This window comes from Microcaecilia unicolor, chromosome 2, assembly GCF_901765095.1.
Source record: "Microcaecilia unicolor chromosome 2, aMicUni1.1, whole genome shotgun sequence".
NCBI lineage: Eukaryota > Metazoa > Chordata > Amphibia > Gymnophiona > Siphonopidae > Microcaecilia > Microcaecilia unicolor.
In genome coordinates, this window is record NC_044032.1 from 346,911,585 (window position 1) to 346,933,251 (window position 21,667).

Sequence of the window (21,667 nt, forward strand, 5' to 3'; positions counted from 1 at the left end):
CTTTCTCTAACTGGGCCAAAATGTTCTTAACTTGACCTCTGGCATACTGCATGTAATTGAAAAACCAGGTTTGAGTGGAAGGAGACTTTCCCAACATAGTCAAATTAAAATGTCTCAAAATAACGTGCATGGGGTCAAGGGAAACAACCACTTTCTGAGTAACAATCTGTGATTGGGCGATCAGGAAGCCAGGGTATCTTGTAGGATGACTCCTGACATAGGATCCGGTTCAATCATCTTGGACAAGGATCCCATCAGTAGGGTGGTCAGGAACACGGTAATCCAGGTTCTTTTCTGCATCTAAAAAACAAGGTAAACAGACTATGTTGTTGTCTGGTTAGTACAGTTCAGGTCATCAATACACACATCTGGAACAGAATGACTGGGATGACATGGTCTCAATTGATTGATGTGGACTCATTTAAGGTTATTTTCACCTTGAGAATTTCTTCTGAGGCGAATTTGGTAAGCCACAGGTGAAGCTTTTTCCACTATAGGGAAAGGACCATGCCAACTGGGCAGAAATTTCTTCTCTTTTACCTTGTTTCTGGCAAAATTGAAATAGAATACCTTGTCGCCAATTTGGTATTCTTTGGAGGTAGTCCCTTGATCATAATAGGCTTTTCTACCTCTAGCACTACTTTCCAAGTTCTTGTGGGCAAAGGCAAAGGCACTTTGCAGATGTTGACGCAAATGTGTGACATACTCATGAGAGGAAGTAGCACTGGACAAGTTCACGTCATTAGTCCTGTAAAGCAAATGAATTGGTAACATCATTTCCCTACCTGTCATCATCTCAAAAGGTGACACTCTTGTAGACCGATGGGGTGTGGCACATATGGCCATGAGAACCAATGGTAACATCATGTCCCAATCCTTACCTGAGGATGACACGTACTTCTTCAGAATGGTGATGATGATATGATTAGCTCTTTCCCCTTGTCCTGAGGACTGAGGTCGGTAGGCGATGTGCAATTTACTCTTCACTCCTAGCATCTTCCATATATGTTGGATAACTTCTGCAGTAAACTGCGATCCTTGGTCTGAGTCCACTCGCATTGGGAAACCCCACCGACTGAACACATGATTCAGTAGCAAGGTAGCCATAGTCTCGGCAGTGCAATTGGGTGCTGGTAGGCACTCCACCCACTTGGTGAACAGGCAGGTGACAGTAAGCATGTACTTGTTGCCTCGGGTGGATCGAACCACAGGTCCGACCCAATCAATTTGGATATCTGACCAGGGCATAGCAATACCCTTCTTCCTGAGTGGTGCTCGATGGGATGGAGAAGATGGCTGGAAATGACAACAGGTCAGACAACCTCGAGTATACAGCTGCACATCCTGATGCATGTGGGGCCAATAAGCCACTTGCTTCAAGGTGTCATAGGTGATGCCTCACCTCGATATCCTGCACATGGTTCATCATGAGCATGTTGCAACATGATGCCACGATATGCTTGGGGCACAACCCATTGCTCAATGCCATGCTTACTCGTCCAAATAAGCAGGTCATGGTGGATCTTAAACTTCTCTCGGGATGTATAGAGTATCCTCAGCTCTTCAGTTTGACACTCTTCATCTGTCAATGGATGTCCTTGCGGATTCTGGATGTACTCATAAAATCTTCCAACTACTGGGTCTACTTTCTGAGCCGTGACTGAAATACTGGGGTCTCACAGAGCTGTTTCATTTGCCATTGGGTGACAGCCTGAACTGCCAACGTATCAGGTTCTGAGAACCGCCATAATTCTCCTGTGATTGCACCTTCCTTCGCTAGTAGATCTGCCAGATCGTTCCCTATCTTGTCAGGACTATCAACTTTTGCATGACCCTTGACCTTCTTCCAATAGATGGTCATGTCATGGTCCCGTACCAGTTGATCCAAAGCCAGAATCAAATTTCCTTGATGTACCGGTTTTCCTTTAGAGTTTGTTCTGTTTCCAATTGGGTAGATGAGAGACAAAGTTCTGTCTCACATAATCTGAATCAATGCATATGACTAATTCCCTAATTCCTCTCTGAACAGCAGACTGTACTGCCACCAAGGCTGCAACTATCTGAGCATACTGGTTTGTCTGTGAACCCAAGCTGTGCTTCAAAGTCTGTTCAGGAATGACTGGATTCCATACCACTCCCACACCTGCAACCAACTCATGGTCTGTGTCCCGGCGGTAGGCACAACCATCCACATAGACCTTAGGCATTGTATCACAGATCTTTTCATCATACAGATGGTGCAGATGAGGTTCTTTCTCCTGTGGGGAACATCTGTTTCAGAACTACCTGTCATGCAGGTCAGCCATACCTTGGGCTACTACATTACGACATTTCTGAGCATACCTTACCTCTAGAGGCCATCCTTGAAGAGCCAATGTCCAGGAGACTATCCTACTGTTGGACACCCGACCAGATTTGATTTGGTCACTACCCAGGAAACTAACGATTTGATGACAAGTTTCCACGATTAGCTTCTCACCTTGGATGTAACTTCGGAAATGTTGCAGAGCCCACACAGTGGTCAACAAGGATTTCTCACAATCTGAATATTTCTTCTCCACATCAGATAGGCCTTTGCTGGCATAGGCCACAACCCGCTTATCAGAATCATATTTCTAATACAAAACCACACTCATGGAGTGATTGGAGTATCCCAGGTCAACGTAGAACTCACGACCCCCCTCAGGGTATGCGAGGCATGGAAAGCGGCTAAGCTGATCCTTCAGCTCCTGCATAGCAGATTCCTGCTCCGGACCCCAAGCCAAGGGCACATCTTTCTTCAATAACTTGACCAAGGGTCGGGTGATCTCCGCATACTCATCGATAAACTGTCTGGAGTAATTGCATATTCCCAAAAAGGAACGAAGTTCTGTGAGCTTGGTAGGCTGTTTCAGCTGTTGTAAGGCCTGCACGCGCCTCTTCTGTGGTCGCAGACCCTCCGCAGAAATTTCATACCCTAGGTAATTCAGCGATTTCCTGCACCATTGTCCTTTGGTCAAAGTCAACTTAGCTCCAGCATCTGTCAACTGTCTGAAAACATGCTCAGCCAGGTGATCTTGAAAAGTAGGGCTTTTGATCAGAATGTCATCCACATATACCACAGTTCCTTGAGGGTCAGCATCTGGAAGTGCTTTGTGTAGGAAGATGTTGAATTCAGCAGGTGAATTGAGAAAACCAAAGGGAGTTCTGTTCCACGTATACTGTTTCTTCCCAAATGTGAAGGCCAATTTATACTGATCATGTGGATGTACAGGTACGGTCCAAAATCCTGATGCCAAGTCTAAGCTTGTGAAATACTTAGCCCCTTTGATGATAGCAAGATTCTGGTCCAGCGGAGCCACAGGCCACCTGGACCATGGTACTCGCTTATTCAGCTGACGGTAATCCAGTGCAATTCTCCAACTGTTGTTCTTCTTCAAAATGGGCCACAGAGGGGAGTTGTATGTGCTGTTGCATTGCCTAATGATGCCCCTGGCCTCCAAAGTGTTGAGAATCACTTGCACGGATTTGTAGGAAGCCAGCGGAATCTTATACTGGTGCACAAAGACAGGCTTACTATTCAGTTACGTAGGCACTCTGGTGACATGCAGGTCTGTGAGCCCACAATCATATGAGTCTACAGCAAAAAGGTCCTTGTATTTATACAGCAACTTAGTCAAATGCACCTTCTCTGTATCAGTACTACAAGCATCAGCCTGTTCCACTTGATCTTTCACCATAGCATCAAACTCTGAGAAAGGCTGGTTAGATGGAATTTCCTCCTGCTCTTCTATTTCCTCCTGCAGAGAATTCACCACTCGAGACCTGTGGGGTAGAGAGATCCTTCTGGACAAAATCAAACAGTCATCTTCCAACTGCACTTGTGAACCCGTTGCATCATATGGCCAGACAAACTCCAAAGATATGAGGCCTTTGGGAGAGGTAAACAGACATTCAGTTGTCTCCCCCCACTGGCAGGTGTTCCAAGAGGAAGGCAGCCTGCCAATAATAGGCAAACTTACCTCGAAGTCAGGAAAAGACTCTCCCACCAGAAATCCAAAAGGGTCTCCTTTGGACACAACAACTTCGTCTGACTGCAGGTTGGTGACCAACAAGTGAAAAGGAGCATCAGTTACCTCCAAACAAGGCAGAACACCGGTGGACAACCCTAGGTCACGAAAATGAGAATGAGGGTTGAAGAACACTACCTTGTCCAACAGACGTCCCTGTGCCAGACGGAGCTGGATGGTAAAGTCTCTCACTCTTGCCGGAATGGTCACCTCTTTATCACAGACCACCTCACAGACCTGGGGAATGATCTGTCCAGACTTCAAGCTAACAGGCGTAGATTCAGATTCCACTGGGCTGCCATCCAGTCTGCTCCACAGGACAAGATTCACCAAGTCCACATAAACTCCCAGTCGCACAAGGCAATCGGAGCCCAGACATAAGGGCTGTTGTAGGCCTTTGACAATAGAAAAGTGGTGGGTGAAAGACTTCTATCCCACAGTCAAAGGGAGACTGCACACTCCCACCAGTGGTTTAGCACCTTGTCCAGGTACCTGTACAGAAGTGGAGGAACTCTTACTGAAAGGAAGTGGCACAGACTTGCGAAGACGGTAAAACAGAGTGTCACTTATGAAGGAAACATCACTAGGCAGCAGCAACGTGGACTGAAGTGTTCTGGACCGGAATGGTGTAAGCCTCATCCTTCAGTTGGATGGCAGTCAACTTGCGAGGATGTGGTGGGTCAGGACTGGAAGTGGAAGTAGAGGCCTCCTGGAATATAACAGCGACCTCATCTGGAGAGTGATTCTCCGTAGGTGAGTTATACAAAACAATCTCCAAATCGTCATCCTGTAGAACAATGTCAGCTATCTGATCTGTCTGGACACGGATCACTTCACCACGCTGTTTCCTCCTCCCTGGTGCACCACACAACTGGAGCACCCAGGTGTAAGGGTCTCCTGAATTCTGGAAATTAATTCGACTTGGGGAGTCCTTAAGTCCCACAGAGCGGGAACCACTGATTCTGCTCATATGCCTTACTTTCCCATATGGAAGGGGATCTGTGACTTGGGCCCAGATGACTTTGTGGCGATAATCCAAATCAGCCCACAATCTCTTCAGAAGATCATTTCCAATTAAGAATTCTTCACCAGCACAGGTAGTAATTATGGCAGGGTGTTTGATATACATCTCACCGAGCTGTATGGAAAGCCACACCTGACCCACAGTACCGATGCTCTGCTTGCCATAAGCCTCCAGCGAGAATTTGCATGGGGTGACAAGCAGCGCCTCCCAACCCCCCTTTAGAGATGCCTCTAGTTTCTGAAACAGGCCTTGGGTAATTAGGGTCACCTCTGAGGCTGTATCCAGTAGACCCTAGCAGGAAAATGTCTGTGGAATCAACATATCCATGGTATATCTGGAACCTTTAGGAGTAAGTTTACCCATAAAGTACCTGGTTTCCTTAATCGCGTCACATAACAGAGGCCCTTCCGGGTTCGAGGGCGGGGCATCAGCCTTGGTCACAGAGAACTCCTCACTGACGGACGACAAGGCATCCACACGAACTGTGGGCAAGATGGTTGGTGAAGAAGGAGCTGAGTCTAGTCATGCCAGGTCTTCTTCTGAAGACCTTGGGTGTTCCGAGATTTCAATGGACTTGACACTAGGCCCGGTCTTGATCATGCGATCGGGGACTTGGTCCTTATTCACTGAGTATGTGTTTCTTCTCTTGTGTGAGGATGAGGGGTGGTGCGATGCTCCAGAATCTGAACCCTGCTGTTTAGCCATCATTGTTTTTATTTGTGCTTCTAGGGCCCTGATCTTCTCCTCAGGGTCAGGACTCCGATGTTTCACTATCATTTGCTCAAGCTGTGCCTGCAAGGTCTGGATCTTCTCCGCAACCCATTTCCTCTGATTAAAACGTCTCCTTCTAGAATGTTGTTGATCCTCCTGAGCAGTAGGGGGCGCTGTGTCCCTTGGCTGGAGTGGTTGGTTACTGCCACCACGGGACTGTGTAGGAGGGCTTGCCAACTTGTTTTCCAGAGAAAGTGTGGAGGTAACAGCACAAACACTGGGTGGAATGCTGCGATTCTTCGATGCTGGTTTGGGTGTCGCCACCATGGGCTGGGTGAGACACATATCAAAACTCTCGTCTGCCTGCCTCAGAAGTCGGGAATAAGGTTCTTTCTGTTGTCCTCCCAATTGAATTCTCACTTGGTGAGGCAGACCTTTCACAAAAAGATTTCTGAATTCACCAAATTTGAGATCTATGGCATCTGGCGCGGCCAGCCCCTGGTAAAAGGCTTGCTTCAAGCGAAAGGCCCATTCACGCAGACTCTCAGGACCGCAGCACATAGTATAGGCTGCACGTTTTGCTTCCGTGTCATCTGCAAACAGACCATAGCGCTTCTTTAAAGCTTGTTCCACGGTAAACAGGTATGGGCTGTCTTCCACCATAGCCTCCAAGTACGCCTGGCATTCTTCGTCAAATATCCACTTAAGTAAAGCCATTTTATCTGACTCTGCATGGACCTGTAAAGCCTTAAAGAGTTAATGGGCTGACCGCAAATGAGCTTGTATTGATACCTTGGAAGACTCCTTAAAAGGTTTTATCATTGTGTGGATAGTCTTCATTGTTTGGGAGTGTTGTTCCTTAGATAAAGTGTTATTTTTGAGTGTCTGAGTGGAATACCGCTGCTCACCAGTAGGAGACAAAAATGGTGGTGTGGGTGTGCTGTTGATGTCATCAGGTCGTGCACAGGGCTGTGACCTTCTTGGGCAGGGCACAGGCCCACTGTTACTGGTGACATCATCAGACGGGGCAGAGAGCTGTGACCTTCCTGGGCGTGGCCTATGCGCAATGCTACCAGTGCCCTTATCAGGCGGTGCAGTAAGCTGTGACCTTCCTGGGTGGGACCCAGGCCCAATGGCACTAGTGACCTCATTAGGCGGGACAGAAAACTGTGACCTTCCTGGGCGGAGCATGTGTGTAATGGTACCAGTGTCCTCATCAGATGGTGCAGTAAGCTGCGACCATCTTGGGCGGGGCATAGGTACCTCTGTACTGTGGACCTCATCGGTTGTTACAGTGTTCCTTAACCTGACTGGGTGGAGCCTTGCTCCTGCATGCCATTGGGGGCCTCAGGAACTATAGAACTGTACCTGGGAGGAGCTGACGTAGTTTGATCTCTAGGACCTAACTTAAAGCTATGAGGCTCCAGCTGCTGATCATATCTCGGGTACCGATCAGGCAGTCTGGCCGGTTCCAGCGTAGGGCTGGGTGACCGGGAATCATTACTGTCTAGCAACCCCATAGGTGTTACAGTAGCGTCATAATCCATGCTACACATCTCCTTTCTCATGGTGTCTAACTCTCCTTGGTACTGGTCTAAGGCATTTACACAGGCGTCTTTATCCTGCAGGTTTTGGTATAGCCACTGCGTAAGCTCTCTATTTTTCTCCCATAAATCAGTCACTTCTAGATTAGCTTTGTGCCTCTCCTGCTGAGCGGAACAAAGGCTATTTTTTCCTGTTTTAACTCTAGCCGCAGAGTGGCCATAGAACCCTCGGAGTTTTCTCTTTCTTCCTTATAGAGAAACCAAAGCCGTTCTATCTCCTGTTGCGTCAAGCCCAACTCGTCCTCCATTTCAGCTAACTGCTGAGCTTGAGAGCACAGAGATGAATTTTTCTGCCTCAGGTAACTCCGCAAGGAGAGAGCGTTTTTCTCCCACTGCAATTTTTCCTTCTCAATAGCAGAGCATTTATCTTTAAGCAAGGTACATTCGGCGCATGCCTGATCCTGGGTGTTTTTCGCCCCCTCCTCCCCTGTAGCAGATGCTTGAGCAATTAATTCTGCCTTCTCCCTTTCTAGAGCCTTGGCAGTGCTCTGCAGTTGCTGGAGATTCGCACATAGGGAGGAATATATGTGAGAATCATACTCTTTGATTGCCAGTAGGATACAGGCTAGCTCCGCCAGGTCTACGATCGTTAGGCGGGCTTTGTCCTTTATCACCCGGTTAATTGCCGCCGAGTAAGCCACTCTGCTCTCTGGACTCTCCTTATGAAACAAGTGAAACAAAGAACTCACTGTAAGATCAGACTTAGTCTTACTTTTCGTAACCAAAACTAGAATTTCTAAAGCTTCTAACTCCACATTCGTCAGCATGACTTTAAGTGCCATCATCGTGGCTGCCTACTGTAAAACAGCTAACGTGAACACTGCCTGTAATAAACAACAATCTTGCTGCTGCTTATCTGTAAGCCCTAAGCCCAAAACAGCAGATTTATTGCTCAGCCATAAGCAGTCACGCTCCAGCACACAGAAACCTGAAACAGCCAAGTTCCCGCCCCCCCCCACCCCGCGCAGTGCTCTGACACACAGAGAGCAAGGAATCAGTGAATACAGCATGTTAAATCACAGACAGACAAATATACACAGCTCTCTAACAGAAGAAAAAAAAACGGAATATGTTCTCAACTCTTTGACATCCCGGATGATGAGCCCCCATATCTGTAGGTAGTCACAGGTGATACTTATCGGAGAAATCTCCCAACAGTCTCATCTGCACCCAAGGTTCCCAATACAGAATTATTTGCAAGCAAAATACTCTGTTTTTCTGTCTAGGGTAGGAGGGAACCTTGGATTGGCACCAAGCCAATACTTCCGATAGAAACGAAACTGAAAAAGCAGGCTGAAATATATATTAGATTTTATTATAGATATATAAAAGAAGATATACAAAATAGAACTCTGCAGCTAGCTTAGCCAAATACAAAAATATTTGCTGATAACAATTACAACTTGAAAAAAATAGCGGATAAACACAATAAATTGTGAGATATAAATATTAAACAAGAGGGGAGAGGACCTCAGACTCGTGACAACTTCTGATCAATAAGATCATATCAATATGGTCACAAGTCTGAGGTCCTCTCCCCTCTTGTTTAATATTTATATCTCACAATTTATTGTGTTTATCCGCTATTTTTTTCAAGTTGTAATTGTTATCAGCTGAGCGGAGTTGCTCCCAAAGCTTTTTTGTTACTCTGATAACAATTACAAAATATATTGTCACAACTACACACTAATTCTTTTCTGGTTACTAGGTAAATCACACAACTGATTGGTAATACTACTGAACTATGTGAGGTAAGTACAGTTATTAGCAGCAATCTCCTGACCACAAGTATGACGTAACCAGTCTTTGGCTAAGACAACACTAAACGCTACTCCCAGACTAATAGGAAATAAATCTCTGTGCCTCACCACGCTGTCTCTCCGGCAGGCAGGATGCAATGAGATAATTCCTTCTCCTAGCTGTTTCTCACAGCGAGTCTCAGCCTCAGAAATAGGACAGGGTCTTTGCAGCAAGCAGGGTCAGTCACTCCGTGTGGGTACAGCTGAACCAAATGGTACACTCTCCAGATAGGCAATTCACAAGGTTGTGGACCTTAGCAGGTCTCTCCTGTCTTCTTGCCAGCTCCAACTTCTTCCATGGATTCCGAACAACTCCCTTCTCTCTGTTCCCGCTTTCCTAGTCCCCTCTCCCCAGGTGACCAGCCGGGGCCAATCATGATCTTGTCCAGATCATTCCCTTAGCAAGAAACGGCTGTTGTTCATGCACCAGGATGTGGTTAGGAGAAATCCTGGACTGGCCCAAAATGGGTACCTTGGCAGATCCAGGGAGATTTGTAGCTATGGGCTCAGAGCTTTGCAAGAGTACTGTTACAGTAATCACATGATGCAGGGCAGCAGCACTGATCTCTTTTCAAGTATGACAAACCTCATCTACTATGTAACCTACTGTCTCTGTCATCTGAAGATATTTTGGGAGATCAGCATATTCAGGTCAGAGGGTTATATTGCCAATATCGAACGGCCTGAAAAAAACAAATCTGTGGCCAACAACAGCAACTCCCTCTCACATTGACCTCATAACCATACAAATACAAGACTTCAGTGTGGCACACCCTGTCAGGATTGCTAGATGTCAGGATTGCGGGACATACTTAGATTAATATGAAACCAACTCCTGATAACTCCCCCCTCCCTCAGGAAGCCCTGATGATGGCAAATGTTGCCCAGCTGCCTGCTAGCCCTGTGTTTTCTTGATTATCCCTAATTAACATACCTTTGTCCTCTCTGGGCATCTGGGAGCAGGGCTCTCTGAGAATAATGAAAGCCAGGCAGAGAGGCTCCAAAACTAGGGACTTCAAAGAGTAAAACCTGTGAAAATGCTTACCTTCCTTAGATCAGGAAATTAAACTGGAGGCTGCAAAGGAAATAACTGAGAACAAAGGCTGGGAAGGAAAGAAGTCATTTGATCCCTCTCTGTTCCTGTTAGATATATATAAAGCAGAGCAAATGGCTTTGCTCTGTGCTTCTCTGTTCTCTTTCTCTGCACACACACACACACACACACACACATACACATCTTCAGCCACCAGAGCACATGGCTCTGCCAGCTGGGCTTTCTCTCTCAGAGCACATGGCTCTGCTTTCTTAACTTTCTCTTTTTCTTTCTGTGCTCCCCCCCTTCTTCTTCAGCCCTACCCCAAAGCTCTCTTGTTCTCTTTATCTGCACACACACATCCTTACCTTTCTCTCATTGATTCCCATCCAAACCCACACACAGATACAGCATTGTAATATTTACCTGTACTAAGTGCTGTGAGCCTATATATGCAAATACAGTATACTTTCTATATATATCCAAACCCGTGTGGATTGTGTATTCTTGGGAGCCCACTGCCTCTACGAACCCACTGCCTCTGTGAACTGGACCCGGGACCATACCTAGACAACCCGGTTTAACAAGAGGATCTTCAGCTGGGTAAGTAAGAACATTTGTTTGCATGTTTTGGATATGTACTTCTAGGCTTCTTAGGGTGGATGGAAAGTTGAATTAATTTAATGCTATGTTTGGGCTGCTCAGAAAAGACTGATAGATCTTCCAACTTTGTAGTAGAAGGGATACAAAGTGTTACAGTCCCACATTTAATACATTACAGCAGTATTCACAATGGAGAAGGGTAGCTAGTGGGGTTCCTCAGGGGTCTGTGCTAGGACCGCTGCTTTTTAATATATTTATAAATAATTTAGAGATGGTAGTAACTAGCAAGGTAATTAAATTTGCTGATAACACAAAGTTATTCAAAGTCGTTAACTCTCGACAGGATTGTGAAAAATTACAGAAGGACCTTACGAGACTGGGAGACTGGGCGGCTAAATGGCAGATGACGTTTAATGTGAGCAAGTACAAGGTGATGCATGTGGGAAAAAAGAACCCGAATTATAGCTACGTTATGCAAGGCTCCACGTTAGGAGTTATGGACCAAGAAAGGGATCTGGGTGTCGTCGTCGATAATACACTGAAACCTTCTGCTCAGTGTGCTGCTGCGGCTAGGAAAGCGAATAGAATGTTGGATATTATTAGAAAAGGTATGGAAAAAGGTGTGAGGATGTTACAATGCTGTTGTATCGCTCCCTGGTGTGACCGCACCTTCAGTATTGTGTTCAATTCTGGTCGCTGCATCTCAAGAAAGATATAGTAGAATTGGAAAAGGTGCAGCGAAGGGCGACTAAAATGATAGCGGGGATGGGACGACTTCCCTATGAAGAAAGACTAAGGAGGTTAGGGCTTTTCAGTTTGGAGAAGAGACAGCTGAGGGGAGACATGATAGAGGCATATAAAATAATGAGTGGAGTGGAACAGGTGGATGTGAAGCGTCTGTTCACGCTTTCCAAAAATACTAGGACTAGGGGGCATGCGATGAAACTACAGTGTAGTAAATTTAAAACAAATCGGAGAAAATATTTCTTCACCCAACGCGTAATTAAACTCTGGAATTCGTTGCCGGAGAACGTGGTGAAGGCGGTTAGCTTGGCAGAGTTTAAAAAGGGGTTAGACGGTTTCCTAAAGAACAAGTCCATAAACCACTACTAAATGGACTTGGGAAAAATCCACAATTCCAGGAATAACATGTATAGAATGTTTGTACGTTTGGGAAGCTTGCCAGGTGTCGTTGGCCTGGATTGGCTGCTGTCGTGGACAGGATGCTGGGCTCGATGGACCCTTGGTCTTTTCCCAGTGTGGCATTACCTATGTACTTATGTACCTATGTAGACATGCACAGATGAGGAAACCCCAGGCTCAAGCACTAACCTGAGGGACAGGGAGGAATCTGTAGACATAGAAACTGAGTCCAGTACAGACCCAGAACACCAGTAAACCTGGTACTGTATGACTTAGTAAAGGATAGTGACATTGAAAGGATAATACAGAAGGTCGGCCCTATGCCTTTTAATATGAATGAATGGTGCAAACATGCCAATGATATTCTGATTCACTGGGGCCTAGGAAAGTATAAGAGGAAAACGTCTGACTTTGACAGACTAATGCATATGGCTTTAGGACCCCACTATTTTAAAGTAGGATCTCTCACCCACCCATTCCAATTGGTGAAAAAGGGTCTTGAGCAATTATTTAACTGTACTCAAATGCAAGCATTTAGAACACTTGCACCCCTGCCAAATGACACACTAGAACAATTTGCATACAGATTGTGGGTGCTGGAAGCAGCCTTTCGAGATCAGGAGGGTTGCCCCAAAACAGAAGATTATGTTCAGGAACAGCATAAACAATTTTTATTGGAAATCTTATCCAGTGAGATTACTAAACATCTCCAATTGTTTGCTGAGGATCCCAAAGAAACTCCTTTTGACACTTTAATGCTCAGGATTGGATCTGTGTGGAAAACTCAGCCATCCCAGACAGGGCCGTGCCAATGCAGTAAGCGGGGTAAGCAAGGCAGGGGGGCGCCTGCCTTCGAGGGGCGCTGCTGCCCTGCAGTCCCTGCCTTCCACTCACTTGCAAAATCTTTTACCTGAAGTTGTGATCACCCTTTTCATGGCAAACCGAAAGCAACACAGCAGTATTCACTGAGGCAGGCAGGCTCTTCAAGTTATTTAAGAGAATGCAACCAAATTGCTATATATGGTGTGGTTTGGGGCTAACTCCTCACTCAGGGTGAGCTTCAGAGCTTGAACAGCATTCAAATTAAAGAGACCCTGAAATTTTAAAAGTGCTAAAAATAAGTTTTGAAAGTATTTGTATTAAATCTAATTGCAGAATTCAGGTGCTGAGAGTCTGTACTTGGTTGTCATATGCTCAGATTTGTTTAAATCATATGCAAATTAGTCCATTTTTGGGAGGTTCTCATTTGCATATTTATGAATTAAAAATGATGGAAGTCTTTACAGCCTTAATGTTAGGGCATGGCTCTGATCAAAAGTGTGAAGTTTGGTCCAAAACGAAGGGTTTATCTAGTGTTTTTCACTAAAATTCCCATTACAGTGTCTGTATGTTAATCTGCATTCAAATACAGCTCTCTGATTGGATGATCAGCTTCTGTTAGAAATCTGCCCGGAACGGAACAGAGTGAGACAGCAACTGACTGTGGGTTTGGCCAAGAGAGACATGCAGCTGTGAGTTCCTGTGGTTGTTGACTAAAATTATAAAAGACTGCCAGATGATGTGGTAAATGAGAAAATATGAATGAAAAGAGGTTGATGGAGATTGAAGTTTGAGGTTTCTCTAGTGAAAAAGGATCTGAATATTTCAGGATTACTTGAAGTTTATGAAGAATAGAAAAGGGTGAATTTCAGTTTAAATTCTATAAGCTATATAAAGGCTAGGTAGATTTAAGTGACTGTAAGCAAGGAAACCTTAATATTTGATCTGAAATAAATATTTGATCTGAGATAGTTGATCAGAGACAAATGTTTGATCTGAATTATATCCTTTGGTGCAAAGGAGATTAGAAAAAGAATCTTTGGAAACTAAGAGGACTTTGCTCACATTTTGAATTAGCATTCCTATTTTGAGTTGGAAATCTTTGAAGTGTTATGAAAATACATTTTGCTTTAATGAAATTGCTAAACTTTAGAGTCAGAGACTTAATAATGAGGGATACATACAGTGCTATTTTTTCCTGAGGTCCGGCTTACTTGCCTGCTCCCTTCTGTTCCTGCTCTGCTAGACGGAGGGGGGGGGGCGCCAACTGATAGTCTGCAGGGGGGCACCAGAGACCCTAGGCACGGCCCTGATCCCAGATAATTACTGTGTCAGAAACAAAGAAATGGCAAGCAGAAGGGCCATCCCACAGCAATAGGTCAGGAAACTCAGGACAGGCCCCCTGGAGAGGGCAGGGCAGAGGTAATTTTAGAAATTCCTCCGGCTACATCCCTTTTCATGAGCTCAAAGCACAAAGAGACCAGTTAGCAAAGCAGAAAAATAAATGGGAGCAAGATAAATATACCATGCTGCTAGAATTAGACAGAATAAAAAGTGAATTGATAGTTGCTCAGGATAATCAAGAAAAAAAGGATTAGGGATGTCCTGATCCCCAGTGTCCAAATATCAAACACTCCCAAGCCTTTTGGGCCCAGCCTGACTCCTTTCACTTACCTGAGCAATCACTTCCAACACCTCGGGAGATGGGAAAGGAGACAGACTCAGAATATAAATTAAGGTTTGTGGCACCCTTGATATTGGACACTTGTGGCCGCCCCAATGTGAACAGCCAGATAGGGGGTCAGGATAAATTAGCATTGATTGGCACAGGGGCTGGAATCAGTTTTACAAGTAGGGCTTCTCTTACTGCAAACCAGGAAAATGTGCAAACATATAAAAACGGAGAAATTAAATGAATTCTTTGCTTCGGTCTTCACCGAGGAGGATTTGGGAGGGATGCCAGTGCCAGAAAGGGTATTTGAAGCAGGCGAGTCAGAGAAACTAAACAAATTATTGCTGATGACACAAAGTTATTCAAAGTCGTTAAATTGCGACAGGATTGTGAAAAATTACAAGAGGACCTTACGAGACTGGGAGACTGGGCGGCTAAATGGCAGATGATGTTTAATGTGAGCAAGTGCAAGGTGATGCATGTGGGAAAAAAGAACCCGAATTATAGCTACGTCATGCAAGGTTCCACGTTAGGAGTTACGGACCAAGAAAGGGATCTGGGTGTCGTCGTCGATAACACACTGAAACCTTCTGCTCAGTGTGCTGCTGCGGCTAAAAAAGCGAATAGAATGTTGGGTATTATTAGGAAAGGTATGGAAAACAGGTGTGAGGATGTTATAATGCCGTTGTATCGCTCCATGGTGCGACCGCACCTTGAGTATTGTGTTCAATTCTGGTTGCCGCATCTCAAGAAAGATATAGTAGAATTGGAAAAGGTGCAGCGAAGGGCGACTAAAATGATAGCGGGGATGGGACGACTTCCCTATGAAGAAAGACTAAGGAGGCTAGGGCTATACAGCTTGGAGAAGAGACGGCTGAGGGGAGACATGATAGAGGTATATAAAATAATGAGTGGAGTGGAACAGGTGGATGTGAAGCGTCTGTTCACGCTTTCCAAAAATACTAGGACTAGGGGGCATGCGATGAAACTACAGTGTAGTAAATTTAAAACAAATCGGAGAAAATCTTTCTTCACCCAGCGTGTAATTAAACTCTGGAATTCGTTGCCGGAGAAAGTGGTGAAGGCGGTTAGCTCAGCAGAGTTTAAAAAGGGGTTGGACGGTTTCCTAAAGGACAAGTCCATAAACCGCTACTAAACGGACTTGGAAAAATCCAAAATTCCAGGAATAACATGTATAGAATGTTTGTACGTTTGGGTAGCTTGCCAGGTGCCTTTGGCCTGGATTGGCCGCTGTCGTGGACAGGATGCTGGGCTCGATGGACCCTTGGTCTTTTCCCAGTATGGCATTACTTATGTACTTATGTATTATTTACATATGTATAGCGCTATCAGATTCACGCAGCGCTGAACACCTGACATAGAGAGACAGTCCCTGCTCAATAGAGCTTACAATCTAAAAGTAATACAGACAGACAAGACAATTAAGGGCTATGTCAATTAAGATAATTAAGACAATTAAGTCAATTAAGAGAATTAAGTCAATTAAGACAAGACAATTAAGGGCGAGGGAAGTACTGGGTGAGAAGGAACAAGGGGAGGCAAATGAGTAGTAGCTAGGAGCCAAAAGCAGTGGTGAAAAGGTGGGTTTTCAGCATAGATTTGAAAACAGGTAGAGATGGAGCTAGAGGTACAGCCTCAGGAAGTCTATTCCAGGCATAAGGTGCCGCGATGGAAAAGGAACGAAGTCTGGAGTTAGCAGTGGAGGAGAAGGGGGACGACAAGAGAGATTTGTCCAGTGAGCGGAGTTCACGGGGAGGAATGTAGGGAGAGATGAGAGTGGAGAGGTAATGGGGAGCTCCAGAATGGATGCATTTAAAGGTCAGTAAGAGTAGTTTGAATTGTATGCGGAAGCAGACAGGTTCTGGTAGCGTATTCAGAAAGGAAGGGGCGGATTTTGCTAATGTTGTAGATAAAGAAACGACAGTTGAATATGTGCAGAGAAGAAGAGAGAGGAATCAAAGATGACTCCAAGGTTACGAGCCGAGGAGACAGGGAGGATGTGAGAGCCATTAACAGAGATAGAGAATGGGGGAAGAGGGGAGGTGGATTTAGGGGGAAAAATGAGAAGTTCAGTTTTAGTCATGTTTAGCTTCAGATGGCGTTGAGACATCCAAGCAGCAATGTCAGACAAGCAGGATGAAATTTTGTCCTGGATTACGGTTGATGAGGCTTACATAAGTAGGAAGAAGGCAGAAGAGGAGGACCAGGATTGGGATTGATGTCACCAGCTGAGAGTAAGAGAAGGAGTAAAAGAGAGCGGAGGAGAGTAGGAGAGGTGTGGTCATGAAGGCGTCGAAGGAGAGAGGTACTCATGTAGAATGGGGACGGCACAATGGATGGAAGAAAGAGATGAAGATTAAAAGCTGAGAAGGAGGAAGGGGGTAAAAGTGAAGGTGAGGTAATGAAATCAATGGATGGGCAGTGAGTTCCTGTAATGGACAGTAGTGGGGGGAGGGGGGAGGGAAAAGATTAGAAAGGGATAGGGCTAGGAAGAGAATGTGTATAGGGGCCATGAAAAAGTCTGATGAACAGATGATGTAGGTTGGATCAGAGGGTGCAGGCAGGAACAGATGGTGAAGGCTGGATCAGAGGGTGTAGGCTGGATCAGAGGGCGCAGGCAGGAACAGATGATGTAGGCTGGATCAGAGGGCGCAGGCAGGAACAGACGGTGAAGGCTGGATCAGAGGGCGTAGACAGGAACAGATGTAGGCTGGATCAGAGGGCGCAGGCAGGCAGGATCAGAGGGCGCAGACAGGATCAGAGGATGCAGGCGGGAACAGATGATGCAGGCTGGATCAGAGGGCGCAGGCAGGAACAGATGGTGAAGGCTGGATCAGAGGGTGCAGGCAGGATCAGAGGGTGCAGGCAGGAATAGATGATGCAGGCAGGATCAGAGGATGCAGGTAGGATCAGAGGATGCAGGCAGGATCAGAGACCGCAGGCAGGAACACACAATGCAGACAGTCCAGACGGTGAAGGCTGGATCAGAGGGCGCAGGCAGGATCAGAGGATGCAGGCAGGAACAGATGACACAGGCAGGATCAGAGGGCATAGGCAGAAACACACGGTGCAGGCACTCCAGACTCTTTAAATACTATGAGGGTCAATTTGTTGGAATTCAGATCAACCTTCAATGCAGTTGAATTCCAGTAGTAGTCTGTCTCTTTGAGTTAACCACTCTCACGATCCCAACTGTTCAGGTTCAAATCGGACGAGTTTGGGTCAGGTCTGTGGCTCCTTCCAGGTGTGTGAGCTCTACACTGGTCTTTCTCGATGTTCGCTGCCCAGATTTCAGTTGGGTGTAATGGGTCAGTTCTGCAAACTGAAGAGCAGTAAATCACCAGGACCGGATGGTATTCATCCCAGAGTATTAATAGAACTGAAGAATTAACTTGTAGAGCTACTGTTAGTAATATGCAATCTATCCCTAAAATCAGGTGTGGTACCAGAAGACTGGAGGGTAACCAATGTTACGCTGATTTTTAAAAAGGGTTCCAAAGGAGATCCAGGAAATTATAGACTGGTGAGTCTGACGTTGGTACCGGGCAAAATGGTAGAGGCTATTATTAAGAATAAAATTACAGAGCACATACAAAAACATGGCCTGAGGAGACAAAGTCAGCATGAATTTAGTGAATGGAAGTATTACCTCACCAATCTACTGCATTTTTTTTGAGGGGGTGAACAAACATGTGGTCAATGGGGAGCCAGTGGATATTGTGTATCTGGATTTTCAGAAGGTGTTTGACAAAGTGCCTCATGAAAGACTCCAGAGGAAACTGGAGAGTCATGGGATCAGAGGTAGGGTATTACTATGGATTAAGAGCTGGTTGAAAGATAGGAAGCAGAGAGTAGGATTGAATGGTCAGTATTCTTAATGGAGAAGGGTAGTTAGTGGGGTCCCTCAGGAGTCTGTGCTGGGACCGCTGCTTTTTAACATATTTATAAATGACCTAGAGATGGGAGTAACTAGTGAGGTAATTAAATTTGCAGATGACACAAAGTTATTCAGGGTCGTCAAGTCGTAGGAGGAGTGTGAAAGATTACAAGAGGACCTCGCGAGACTGGGGGATTGTGCGTCCAAGTGGCAGATGAAGGTCAATGTTGAGAAGTGCAAAGTGATGCAGGTGGGTAAGATGAACCCGAATTACAGCTATGTCATGCAAGGTTCCGCGTTAGGAGTCACAGACCTAGAAAGGGATCTGGGAGTCATCGTTGATAAGATGTTGAAAACTTCTGCTCAGTGGGCTGCGGCGGCCAAGAAAGCGCACAGAATGTTGAGTATAATTAGGAAAGGGATGGAAAACAAACACGAGGATGTTATAATGCTGTTGTATCGCTCCATGGTGTGACCGCACCTCGAATATTGTGTCCAAGTCTGGTTGCCGCATCTCAAAAAAGATATAAAGGAATTGGAGAAGGTGCAGAGAAGGGTGATGAAAATGATAAAAGGGATGGAATAACTTCCCTATGAGGAAAGGCTGAGAAGGTTAGGGCTCTTCAGCTTGGAGAAAAGGCGGCTGAGGGGTGATATGATAGAAGTCTACAAAATAATGAGCGGAGTAGAGCGGACAGATGTGAAGTGTTTGTTTACACTTTCAAATAATAATAGAACCAGGGGACACAAGATGAAGCTAGAATATGGTAGATTTAAAACAAATAGGAGAAAGTTTTTCTTTACTCAGCGTGTAGTTGGACTCTGGAACTCTTTGCCGGATAATGTGGTGGCAGTGGCTGGCCTTACAGAGTTTAAAGGGGGTTAAGTACATAAGTACATAAGTACATAAGTAATGCCATACTGGGAAAAGACCAAGGGTCCATCGAGCCCAGCATCCTGTCCACGACAGCGGCCAATCCAGGCCAAGGGCACCTGGCAAGCTTCCCAAACGTACAAACATTCTATACATGTTATTCCTGGAATTTAGGATTTTTCCAAGTCCGTTTAGTAGCGGTTTATGGACTTGTCCTTTAGGAATCCGTCCAACCCCTTTTTAAACTCTGCTAAGCTAACCGCCTTCACCACTTTCTCCGGCAACGAATTCCAGAGTTTAATTACACATTGGGTGAAGAAAAATTTTCTCCGATTTGTTTTAAATTTACTATACTGTAGTTTCATCGCATGCCCCCTAGTCCTAGTATTTTTGGAAAGCGTGAACAGACGCTTCACATCCACCTGTTCCACTCCACTCATTATTTTATACACCTCTATCATGTCTCCCCTCAGCCGTCTCTTCTCCAAGCTGTATAGCCCTAGCCTCCTTAGTCTTTCTTCATAGGGAAGTCGTCCCATCCTCGCTATCATTTTAGTCGCCCTTCGCTGCACCTTTTCCAATTCTACTATATCTTTCTTGAGATGCGGCGACCAGAATTGAACACAATACTCAAGGTGTGGTCGCACCATGGAGCGATACAACGGCATTATAACATCCTCACACCTGTTTTCCATACCTTTCCTAATAATACCCAACATTCTATTCGCTTTCTTAGCCACAGCAGCACACTGAGCAGAAGGTTTCAGTGTGTTATCGACGACGACACCCAGATCCCTTTCTTGGTCCGTAACTCCTAACGTGGAACCTTGCATGACGTAGCTATAATTCGGGTTCTTTTTTCCCACATGCATCACCTTGCACTTGCTCACATTAAACATCATCTGCCATTTAGCCGCCCAGTCTCCCAGTCTCGTAAGGTCCTCTTGTAATTTTTCACAATCCTGTCGCGATTTAACGACTTTGAATAACTTTGTGTCATCAGCAAATTTAATTACCTCGCTAGTTACTCCCATCTCTAAATCATTTATAAATATGTTAAAAAGCAGCGGTCCTAGCACAGACCCCTGAGGAACCCCACTAATTACCCTTCTCCATTGTGAATACTGCCCATTTAACCCCACTCTCTGTTTCCTATCCTTCAACCAGTTTTTAATCCACAATAGGACATTTCCTCCTATCCCATGACCCTCCAATTTCCTCTGTAGCCTTTCATGAGGTACCTTGTCAAACGCCTTTTGAAAATCCAGATACACAATATCAACCGACTCCCCTTTGTCCACATGTTTGTTCACTCCTTCAAAGAATTGAAGTAAATTGGTCAGGCAAGATTTCCCCACACAAAAGCCATGCTGACTCGGTCTCAGTAATCCATGTCCTCGGATGTGCTCTGTAATTTTGTTTTTAATAATAGCCTCTACCATTTTCCCCGGCACCGACGTCAGACTCACCGGTCTATAATTTCCCGGATCTCCCCTGGAGCCTTTTTAAAAAATGGGCGTTACATTGGCCACCTTCCAATCTTCCGGTACCACGCTCGATTTTAAGGATAAGTTGCATATCACTAGCAGTAGCTCCGCAAGCTCGTTTTTCAGTTCTATCAGTACTCTAGGATGAATACCATCCGGTCCAGGAGATTTGCTACTCTTTAGTTTGCCGAACTGCCCCATTACGTCCTCCAGGTTTACCGTGAAGTCAGTAAGTTTCTCCGACTCGTCTGCTTGAAATACCATTTCCGACACCGGTATCCCACCCAAATCTTCCTCGGTGAAGACCGAAGCAAAGAATTCATTCAGTCTCTCCGCTACGTCTTTGTCTTCCTTGATCGCCCCTTTTACCCCCTCGGTCATCCAGCGGCCCAACCGATTCTTTTGCCGGCTTCCTGCTTTTAATATACCGAAAAAATTTTTTACTATGTTTTTTTGCCTCTAATGCTATCTTTTTTTCATACTCCCTCTTGGCCTTCTTAATCTGCGCCTTGCATTTGCTTTGACACTCCTTATGCTGTTTCTTGTTATTTTCAGACGGTTCCTTCTTCCATTTTCTGAAGGCGTTTCTTTTAGCCCGAATAGCTTCCTTCACCTCACTTTTCAACCAGGCCGGGTGTCTTTTGGACTTCCGTCTTTCTTTTCTAATTCGCGGAATATGTATGGCCTGGGCCTCCAGGATGGTATTTTTGAACAGCGTCCACGCCTGTTGTACAGTTTTTACTCTCTCAGTTGCCCCCCCTAAGTTTTTTTTTTACCATTCTTCTCATTTTATCATAGTCTCCTTTTTTAAAGTTAAACGCTAACGTATTTGACTTTCTGTGTACAGTTACTTCAAGGTCGATGTCAAAACTGATCATATTATGGTCACTGTTATCAAGCGGCCCCAGTACCATAACGTCCCTCACCAGATCATGCGCTCCACTAAGGACC

General features: G+C 45.3%; 1 pseudogene; it reads right to left on the reverse strand.

Moving 5' to 3' along the window:
* Positions 1-21,667, reverse strand: part of LOC115463701 — a 750,344-nt pseudogene that overhangs the window by 368,780 nt on the left and 359,897 nt on the right.